Source organism: Mytilus californianus, unplaced genomic scaffold, assembly GCF_021869535.1.
Source record: "Mytilus californianus isolate M0D057914Y unplaced genomic scaffold, xbMytCali1.0.p SCAF_12, whole genome shotgun sequence".
In the NCBI taxonomy this organism is placed as follows: Eukaryota; Metazoa; Mollusca; class Bivalvia; order Mytilida; family Mytilidae; genus Mytilus; species Mytilus californianus.
Window position 1 is genome coordinate 2823919 of NW_026262604.1, and position 10750 is coordinate 2834668.

Consider the following 10750-nt stretch of genomic DNA (forward strand, 5'->3'; position numbering starts at 1 on the left):
TTACATATTTTTTGCACATTTATAAGACAATCATCACTTCAATGACTGATAATGTGTAAATTATAGATACCACTATCTATTACAAGTAATTCGTCTCAAGGCCAACATAATGCACTAAGTACGTTGAAGGCCGTACGGTGACCTAAAGTTGTTAATTTCTGTGTCATTTGGTCTCTTGTGGAGAGTTGTCTCATTGACAATCATACCACATCTTCTTTTTTATATAATGCACTAAGTGTCATTTTAATGCCATAAACAAATATAATATTAACCCTTTATTGAAGGTTACCCATCAAATATATGGTCTACTATAGAACTCCTTACCAGTATTCATGTCAAAATCTATTTTAAGATTGAAAGTATTTTGTAGTGTTAAATTTTGACCCTTTTAGTAAAAAAAACTTAAATAAAAGCAATATGGAATATATGGCTAAACAAGTTGACGTTGGCTGGCCTATTTCTTTGTTGTAACTTGTGTTTCTCAGTTCTTAATTTTTATTTTAATGTTTGTTATTATTGTTTGTCCTTTCGTTTTGGGGTTTTTTTTTTTCTTTTTTGCAATAGTATTGTCTGTTTAAACGTCACAGTACCCAAATTGCACCGAGTACCCAAATTGCACCGAGTACCCAAATTGCTCCCAATGATCAAATATAGCAACAGAAATCTTACAAGTTTTGTTAGAGACTGAACAATTTGTATTTTCCTAATTTGACATAATGAACGTCTTTCGACATAGCTAAATTTATTTAAACATTCACAAAAAGTATACACAACAGATATAGTATTCACTCCAAATACTAAAATCTTCGGAAACGTCAACAAAAGGTAATTGTTTATTAATTAGTAATTAAAATATGTTACAGGCATCCGTTTCTTATTAATTGATAGTAAGCATGGGTTATTGTCAAATTGTTCTTAATATTTGAAGAAAAAAAAACAATACATCAGTTATTAAATTTTTACAGATGTGAATTCAAGCATAGGTGCAATTTGGGAATTCCTCATTACAGAATCTCGAAGCGTTTGGAGGTCGGTTGAAATCCATTTTTCTATGATTCAATATGGATTTTAAATTAAATTGGTCGAACTATATAGTAAATAAAGAAACGCCTACCAAATAAACACAGAATAGAATCTTTTGCCTGGATTATAAATAAATGTTGGTAAAAAGATGTCAATATAGGTGCAATCGGCTTACCTCACGTTAATGGAATAATGATTTTCAAATTCCTCCTTGGTGTTTTACCTCTCTTATTATAATTCAAAACAATAGAACATTAGTAGATAATTAATAAGGATTTAGTTATTATTTTTAGATCCCTTTCGGTTATATAGCGCTATAACTATGACTGTGTCGGTTCGAATACATCCTTAGCTTTCAAATATACTGTTTTTAGCGTTCCTGATGGAGATGAATCCAGAAAAGCGGTTCATACGCATGAAATTTATAAAGTGTGCTTTTTATTTTTAAAATAGAAGACCAAAGACAATACTTTTGATGATCCTAAACAGAATGATTTAATATCATTTTATTTAATTAACAGCAGTACAAAACGCATGTCATTGTAGTATATCTTACTTTTACACATCAGTGTGTAACATCTCTCTTTACTTAATACTAAGGGATTTATAAAAGATGATACTAGTATACTCTTCAATACTGTCAATATAATGGAATTTTATTCGACTGTCATACAAGTGAGAGCTTTAGTTAGCTATAAAACCAGGTTTAATCCACCATTTTCTACATAAGAAAATGCCTGTACTAAGTCGGGAATATGATAGTTGTTATCCGTTCGTTTAACATGTTTAATTTGTTTGAGCTTTTGATTTTGCCAATTTATTACGGACTTTCCGTTTTGAATTGTCTACGGAGTTTGGTATTTTCGTTCTTTTCCTTTTTTCAACGTTAATTTTCCGTTAACTTATTCTAATTTCAATGCGGAAAATTGAATAAGAAAAACGACTAACACTTGAGAGGTGTTTTAATATCCGATTGCAGCTAAGGTACTGTATTCATTTTTTTGAATAGGCGTTTAAATTTGTTTAATCACAAACAAACGTAATACATACTGCCCGTGATATATCGATATCAGTATCTAAGGTTCTTCTTCACTAATTGGTTATCAAAGAATTTTTAGTAAGAATTAATCTTTTGACAACACGTTTTCTTCGCTCAAAACTAGTATCATAACAATAGCATTTAACGGCATGTTGAAATTACTTCGGCATGGTTGAACAAATATTATGCAGTTTTGATATTTGTGATTACTAAGTAATTATAAATGCATTTAGTTAAAAATCAGCAAATGATGGGTTGCCAAAACGCATTACGTTGCCAATGGATCTAACAGAGATGCTTTTTCAATTTGCATAACTTCTGTATAATAGCATAAAACACAACATTTACGCATTGACGTACGGCAGATATTTGCTGAAAACATTAGCTACTATAACAAAAATCGGAAAACTCTTTTAAAACTACTTGCATTCCGTATTTAGATTTGGTTAATGTAAACATATTTATAGATGGTTCTAAAACATTTTATGTTCACAGAAAAAAACACGCCGACGCAGGTTTATATTTTCGGTTGTTAAGCAAATAATTGCACAAGGTTTTTCACATTCATCTGAAATTTGAATTTAAATATTGCATACCTGTATCCTATTCTTTTTATTTTCTCATCTTGACCAATGCTCCAGTTGATCTATGTTCATGAAACTACATCCATATTCGTCGATTGTATTTGATGTCGCCATAGTCATACCCCTCATACCCTCCTTATTCATCTACCCGGCAATTTGTAGGCAAACTTGAGTACATAGATTCTTAGGAATACAAATACACAGTCGTTTTAGTCATATTCAGGAGGCTTTGAAAATTACTCACTTGAGGGAAGATAGGGATAAACTCAATTTTTTCTGACATAACTAGAAAATGGAAGAAATGATTTTTCACTTATGCCCGTCCAGATATAGTTACTGTTTCACATTTTTGTCATCCACCTCTGGTGTATAGTTGTCTCATTTGCAGTAATATCACATTTTCATACTGAACCGAAATTTTGTAGAATAATTTTCAATAGAATTAGGACTTTTGACCCTCTAATCATGTTCAAATATCCCCTCGGTCAACTTAATTAAAGGCAGGTAAACAATCGTAACCAGGAAAAGAACTATAACTCTTTCCTTTTAAAAGGAATTAAGACCAATGAATTACGCAAATGTAGCATATGTAAGGAGAAAAGACAAATAGTTTTTTCAAAATTTTCTTGGAATAAATAGTGCCTGCAAAATTTTAAATGTAGCGTTTTGGAGAAACATGAAATATCAAAGTTAACCAATTTCAGTTGTAGTCGTCTGTTGCTGGCTTTTATATATTTTATCGGTACATTATTACCTACAAGTTTCTGAAAGTAGATATTTGAAAGAAAATTGAAAAATACACCGCTTTTATTCTAAAATAAGCCTTGACAGCTACAGCAAAACAAAATGTGTTATCATTTCATCATGAAGAGCATTACTTAAAACGAAAACATAAATACATGTAGTCATTATTCTGTTATAGGACCTGATCCTATACATTTGAGACATTTTAATGGAGCTCGTGTTATTTTCTCATGTTTGCTGAATAAAACTAAATGTTCTTGGTAGCTGTAAACCTAAAAGAGTCGGTATATAAAAAGTTACGGAAATATTTACCAAATATGCCATCTTTTCATTTTTCTATATTAAATTTATAACTTTACAAAGCAACAGCGTTTTATGCAGTAGCTAATTAGCTTTCTTTCTTTTAGTAAAGTTTACCTCATCCTGTTTCTTACATCTTTATTATCAGATAACAGATACATGTACCGCATTTAAAACATGCAATTAATTTATTGCTACTGTCATGAATAAAGTACCAAGATATAGAGATAGGGTGAATGAGATACGAAATCTAATATACCATGTCACGGATTGAAAGTAATGATGTTATGCCCAGTCTTAAGTACTCACTGTATTTCTCTTGGAATTTGTTTGTCTTTTTGTCGCCTTTCGATTTTTTTTTTTTTTTGCTTTGGCGTTGTCATATTCTTTTGACTTATGAGTTTTGAATGTTCCCTTGATATCGTTTGCCTCTTTTTTGTATATCAAACAAACTGGAAGTGACAATTCAGTTGTGAAAAGTTAGCTCGAACATGAACAAAGTAATATGCAGTATGATGCAGGCATTCACCACAAAGGCCCTCATCATACAGACATGCAAAGAAATAATAACATAATTATACACACACTGGCCATTTAAACTAAATGGAATATTTAATCCATTGAAATGCTTATTGTTAGCAATGAATTAGAGAAGTCAGTAGTTTTCCGATTTAAGAATTTTTTATGTATCAACTTAAAATATACACATATGGGTAAAGAATTGACAAAATGAGGGTATCGAACATACGAAGCATGACAAAGTATTGTTTCCTGGTATGCATCCATTATCCGCCACAAACGAATCAACACGTAGGCAATGTATCGCAATATAGAACTGTTAAGTAAACATCGTATTGTCACTTGGTGATTGTTGTTTGACTGTTTACTTTTCATTCTTTTAGCCATGGTATTATCTGTTTTTCTTTAATGTGTTTTTATTATCTTTGTCCTCATTGTACAGTTTGCATACTAGTAGTCCCTTGATTTATAAATGTTGATCTGAATGATTTGATAGAAATTGATTTTTTGGGGGGACGGGGCGGATGAAGAACAATGCAAAATTGGCAAAAACATTACGAATATGTGGTTGTGATGTTAGAATGCAGATGTTGATCGCTGTATGGCAACACCTTAACATAACTACGATTCAAAACATCCAAGTCGATGAAAATGATTGAAGGTTTTGGGCTAAAAAAAATCTTCTTGGAACCGAGATAAGCCAAAGTTAATTCATCTGCATACCAAAAATTATTGACCTTCCAAAAGTGAGTTTACATAAACTGACATAATTATAACTTTATTAACTTGCAAACTATGCACAAAGTCATATCAATGAACAGAGTGGTTGGGGTCAAACAATCTCTAAATGAGAAGTGCATAGACTAACACAACACCATGACACATAGCATTGCCTAACCATTAATCCCCCCCCTGCCTGAAATTGATTTTATCACAAAAGGTTCACATATAGACGATGCAAAATTTTCAAAGGTTATTCAACATGATTGAGGGGGACGTGACTAACAAATCTCGTTAGAAATGAAATGTGCCAATGATATGACATAATCATAAACTTTACCATGTTAGAAATGCATCCCAGCAAACACACAACATTTTAAAAACATTTTTTAAATGTCATATGGACGTCTCTAACAAAACATTTCAATAAGATATCATTTAAACATTAACAAAATATTATTTGCTAATATCTTTTATTCATGTTCTCAAACATTGTTCTAAAATATCCCGTAGATATTTTATAATATAAAAAAAATGATATTTTCTTCAATTGGTATTTTATATTTTAACAACATTTAAAGTAAATATTTTTCCAAATATCCAAAAAACATTCTGCAAAAAAATGTTTTACAGAAAATATAGTTTTGCTATTTTCATAAAATGTTTTATAACGTAAAATTAAAATGTTTTACATAAAACATCTGAAAAATATCAGCTAAATGTTTTCTATAAAATATTCTGACATACACATTACTTAATAGTCTTACTGATATTTTATTCATCATTTTACCGATATAAAAATAACATTTTATTTAAACTTTATTCAACATGTTCAAAACCCCACAAACAACGTTTTGTGGAATTAGTTCGTTTTTTCAGGATAAGATATAGTACTACATTTCATCAATATCATGACAAGCAAGATACTATGGTTGAAATCCTTAATTGATATCTTGAAGATCCTTGAAGTCAGATTTTATTCCTTCTTATATAAAAATTCAAAAGAGTCAACATTAAATTAAGCAATAATGTATTAATAAACAATCACCTTTCTTTAATGTTTATTCATTTCGTTCGTGTATATTTTAGAAATTAAGAAATGAAAACTGTAACTATACTAAGTTCAATGTTCGTATCGTTTATATGCCTTACGGAAAACCGACCTTTTCCGGAATCGACTTTTGTTTTATCACCGGAAATGATTTTGAAATTTGAATTTCGAAACGAAGACAGGATATCAACAAAGAGAGCCAAGAAAATTGTTTGTTACGCGATATATACTCACTTGGTAAGAATGATTAATCTGTTAAGATGAAACTTGTGCATTCATTGTGTGTGTTCAATCATAATCGGAACCAAATTACATCTGTTTCTGGAGGTGCGGATCAAGGTTTTGAAAAAAGAGGGGCCCCTGCCCAAGGCAAGCAAACGTTTGGAGTGATACTTGTAAATAGTCTATACATTTATCATATAAGTAGCTCCATAAGGGGGTCGGGGCCCCTAAATCCGCCACTGTTCAGGCATCTACGTACACCAATTATTAATTTGTTCATTGATATAAAAAAATTATAAGGAAATGTGGCTTGTGTGTTTGATTGGCAATACACCTTATCGCTATTTGTCCGCAATTACTGGTCATGGACATCACAAAAGTTCCCGTAAAATGTTGACGTCATATTTGAAAATATTTGACACCACAATTGAAATTAATACACCTTATCGCTATTTGTTCGCCATTACTGGACATCACATAACTGTCACAAGTTCCCCTAAAATTTTGACGTCATCATAAAAAATATCTGATGCCACAATGGAAAAGTGATTGTTGTTTGACGTCAAAAGTTCAAGCAGGATAGATTCTCGGGTCAAGCGGGAATAGCGATAAGGTGTATTATTGTATGACGTATGCTGACGTAAAAAGTTCAAGCGGGACAGATTTCAAAATACCGAAATAGCGATAAGGAGTATGAGACAGCTATCCACCAGAATTTAAATGACTTGGATAAAAGAAATTATAGGTCACTGTACGGCTTTCAAAATACTGAAATAGCGATAAGGTGTATGAGACAGCTATCCACCAGAATTTAAATGACTTGGATAAAAGAAATTATAGGTCACCGTACAGCTTTCAAAACTGAGAAAACCAATCCCATATAGTCCACTTTGAAGCCTTGACAAACAAATGTTAAATTTTTCTCAACACTATTGAAACAAAACAACTAACTGCCTACATTAAATACACATTATGAAAAAGAAATTTGACAGACTTAAACCAACAACAACTATTGCAATAAGAATGACTCAATACCTTGTTTCCGAGGCACACAAACAAGTTACAATAACACTAAAATAAGCACCATTTGAATATGGAGATTTTTTTTTCTAGTAAAATCAGTGTATGTATTTATTTGCAAAACAGTAAATTAAATTTCCCTTAACAGCTTAATGAACAGTACAAAGACTATGTAAGACTTCAGTACAAGCAAGATAATATAAACTGTTGCTTGAATTTATATTTATTGCTTCATACACACAATGTATGTGTACAATGTATCTTTTATTTTTTAACAGGAGCTAAAAGAAAAGCCACAAGGGACAAGTTCAATATGCAGGTTTACAATTTGGAATTGGCGCAGGTTCTTTGGAATGTCTACAACCTTTCAGGAGAATTTTTTTTTTTTGAAGTAAGATTTTCATACAGAATTACTGTTATTCCATATTTAATTCAAATATTTAGCATAAACAATGCATTACATTCAAGATTAAGGGCATACAATACAGAAAAGATATCTGGATATTTGAATGAATTATTTTTTTTGTGACAAAATAGAAACAAGTTGTTTATTTAAATTAATCTTTTAGTCCAGCAGTGTGCTTTCATAAACAACATATTTGCTTTCCTTTGAAGTATTTCAAATACATATAAACAGCTCATTTAATGACATCTGTGTGTCCTCGGAAGTTAAGTTATATTATTATCATCTTTGCGAAAACAATGCGTAACACTTCGATAAGTTATTATGTCCCTATAGTATACTTCTAGGACTGTATCATATGCCCTTAGATACAAATGACAAGTTATAAACTATGTCACTCTACAGAGTTTAACACTTAAAAAGGACAATAAGATGTTTAATGACATTATGTAGCAGGGCTTTTAAAGGCCCCTACATGATACAATGCATTTAATGAAAACTAAAAAACAACAAGAAAAACAACAGCCTGATTTATACAAAACAATAAAAGAAAAAAAATATGATAGACAACAATCAACGAGTATAATGAAATAAGACTCTTGACTGGACACATATCTAGTCTAAAGTTTTTTATGTGTTTTTTTTTAATAACTAAATGAAGTTCAACTTGGCATATTGCTCTCTCTTAACACGGTCAGCCATTTATCGTCCCCTTCCGACAGACTATCATCGTTATTTGTTTCAAAATTTTAAAGGGGAGGGGATGTATTTCCTTCAGGCAACGTGAATCGTTCTATAATAAAGGAATGTGCAAGAAGTTTATATATGAATGTAAGATTAATTTTTTTTTCAGAAGCCTGGCACAGCAAGAAAAAGATATAAGACACTGCAAGACATTCCAAGTGATTTTGAATAAGAAAATTGATTGACTTTTTCAATGTATTCTTAAATAAATCAAATAGTTGATGTAAAATGGTGTTTTGTTCTCATCTCTTCAGCCAATTATCAATGATTATTGACTTAAGATGTAACCCTATTAGAAGTGTTACGTTTGAGTTTAGAAAGAGAAGTTGTATTGAAAAATCTGAATTTGGGACACAAGTTTTAGTCAATGTAACGTGAACTTAAAAATGTGTATAATGTTTGTATAATGTCCAATGGCATATATGTCATGCATGTTCAGGTTGACATATGCATGATGTGTTTGAGAGATAGGTAATAAAAGTTGAGAGTGAAAAACTAAACATTATATCATTGTGGTTGGAATGTGGGCTTTCTTGCACTGTCTGTCGTCTGTCCACCTATAGTTGTCGGATTTTGTCCAACAAATATGTTCATCACTGTTTTTCCCAGAACTGCTGATAAAGATGAGATGAATATGGAGATTTTTTTTTCTAGTAAAATCAGTGTATGTATTTATTTGCAAAACAGTAAATTAAATTTCCCTTAACAGCTTAATGAACAGTACAAAGACTATGTAAGACTTCAGTACAAGCAAGATAATATAAACTGTTGCTTGAATTTATATTTATTGCTTCATACACACAATGTATGTATACAATGTATCTTTTATTTTTTAACAGGAGCTAAAAGAAAAGCCACAAGGGACAAGTTCAATATGCAGGTTTACAATTTGGAATTGGCGCAGGTTCTTTGGAATGTCTACAACCTTTCAGGAGAATTTTTTTTTTTTTGAAGTAAGATTTTCATACAGAATTACTGTTATTCCATATTTAATTCAAATATTTAGCATAAACAATGCATTACATTCAAGATTAAGGGCATACAATACAGAAAAGATATCTGGATATTTGAATGAATTATTTTTTTTGTGACAAAATAGAAACAAGTTGTTTATTTAAATTAATCTTTTAGTCCAGCATTGTGCTTTCATAAACAACATATTTGCTTTCCTTTGGAGTATTTCAAATACATATAAACAACTCATTTAATGACATCTGTGTGTTTCTCGGAAGTTAAGTTATATTATTATCATCTTTGCGAAAACAATGCGTAACACTTCGATAAGTTATTATGTCCCTATAGTATACTTCTAGGACTGTATCATATGCCCTTAGATACAAATGACAAGTTATAAACTATGTCACTCTACAGAGTTTAACACTTAAAAAGGACAATAAGATGTTTAATGACATTATGTAGCAGGGCTTTTAAAGGCCCCTACATGATACAATGCATTTAATGAAAACTAAAAAACAACAAGAAAAACAACAGCCTGATTTATACAAAACAATAAAAGAAAAAAAATATGATAGACAACAATCAACGAGTATAATGAAATAAGACTCTTGACTGGACACATATCTAGTCTAAAGTTTTTTATGTGTTTTTTTTTAATAACTAAATGAAGTTCAACTTGGCATATTGCTCTCTCTTAACACGGTCAGCCATTTATCGTCCCCTTCCGACAGACTATCATCGTTATGTGTTTCAAAACTTTAAAGGGGAGGGGATGTATTTCCTTCAGGCAACGTGAATCGTTCTATAATAAAGGAATGTGCAAGAAGTTTATATATGAATGTAAGATTAATTTTTTTTTCAGAAGCATGGCACAGCAAGAAAAAGATATAAGACACTGCAAGACATTCCAAGTGATTTTGAATAAGACAATTGGTTGACTTTTTCAATGTATTCTTAAATAAATCAAATAGTTGATGTAAAATGGTGTTTTGTTCTCATCTCTTCAGCCAATTATCAATGATTATTGACTTAAGATGTAACCCTATTAGAAGTGTTAAGTTTGAGTTTAGAAAGAGAAGTTGTATTGAAAAATCTGAATTTGGGACACAAGTTTTAGTCAATGTAACGTGAACTTAAAAATGTGTATAATGTTTGTATAATGTCCAATGGCATATATGTCATGCATGTTCAGGTTGACATATGCATGATGTGTATAAGAGATAGGTAATAAAAGTTGAGAGTGAAAAACTAAACATTATATCATTGTGGTTGGAATGTGGGCTTTCTTGCACTGTCTGTCGTCTGTCCACCTATAGTTGTCGGATTTTGTCCAACAAATATGTTCATCACTGTTTTTCCCAGAACTGCTGATAAAGATGAGTTCATATTTAATGAGCTGCTTCATAGTGATGAACTGTGATGTG

The 10750-nt window shown here is 31.0% G+C and overlaps 1 long non-coding RNA gene across 1 annotated transcript; it reads left to right on the forward strand.

The window, feature by feature from the left end:
- Positions 1-6060: 6060 nt before the first annotated feature.
- Positions 6061-10308, forward strand: LOC127721219 (uncharacterized). Its single transcript, XR_007991078.1, has 3 exons — positions 6061-6217; positions 7501-7613; positions 10189-10308. It is a non-coding gene; the product is annotated as an uncharacterized LOC127721219 (long non-coding RNA).
- Positions 10309-10750: the final 442 nt, after the last annotated feature.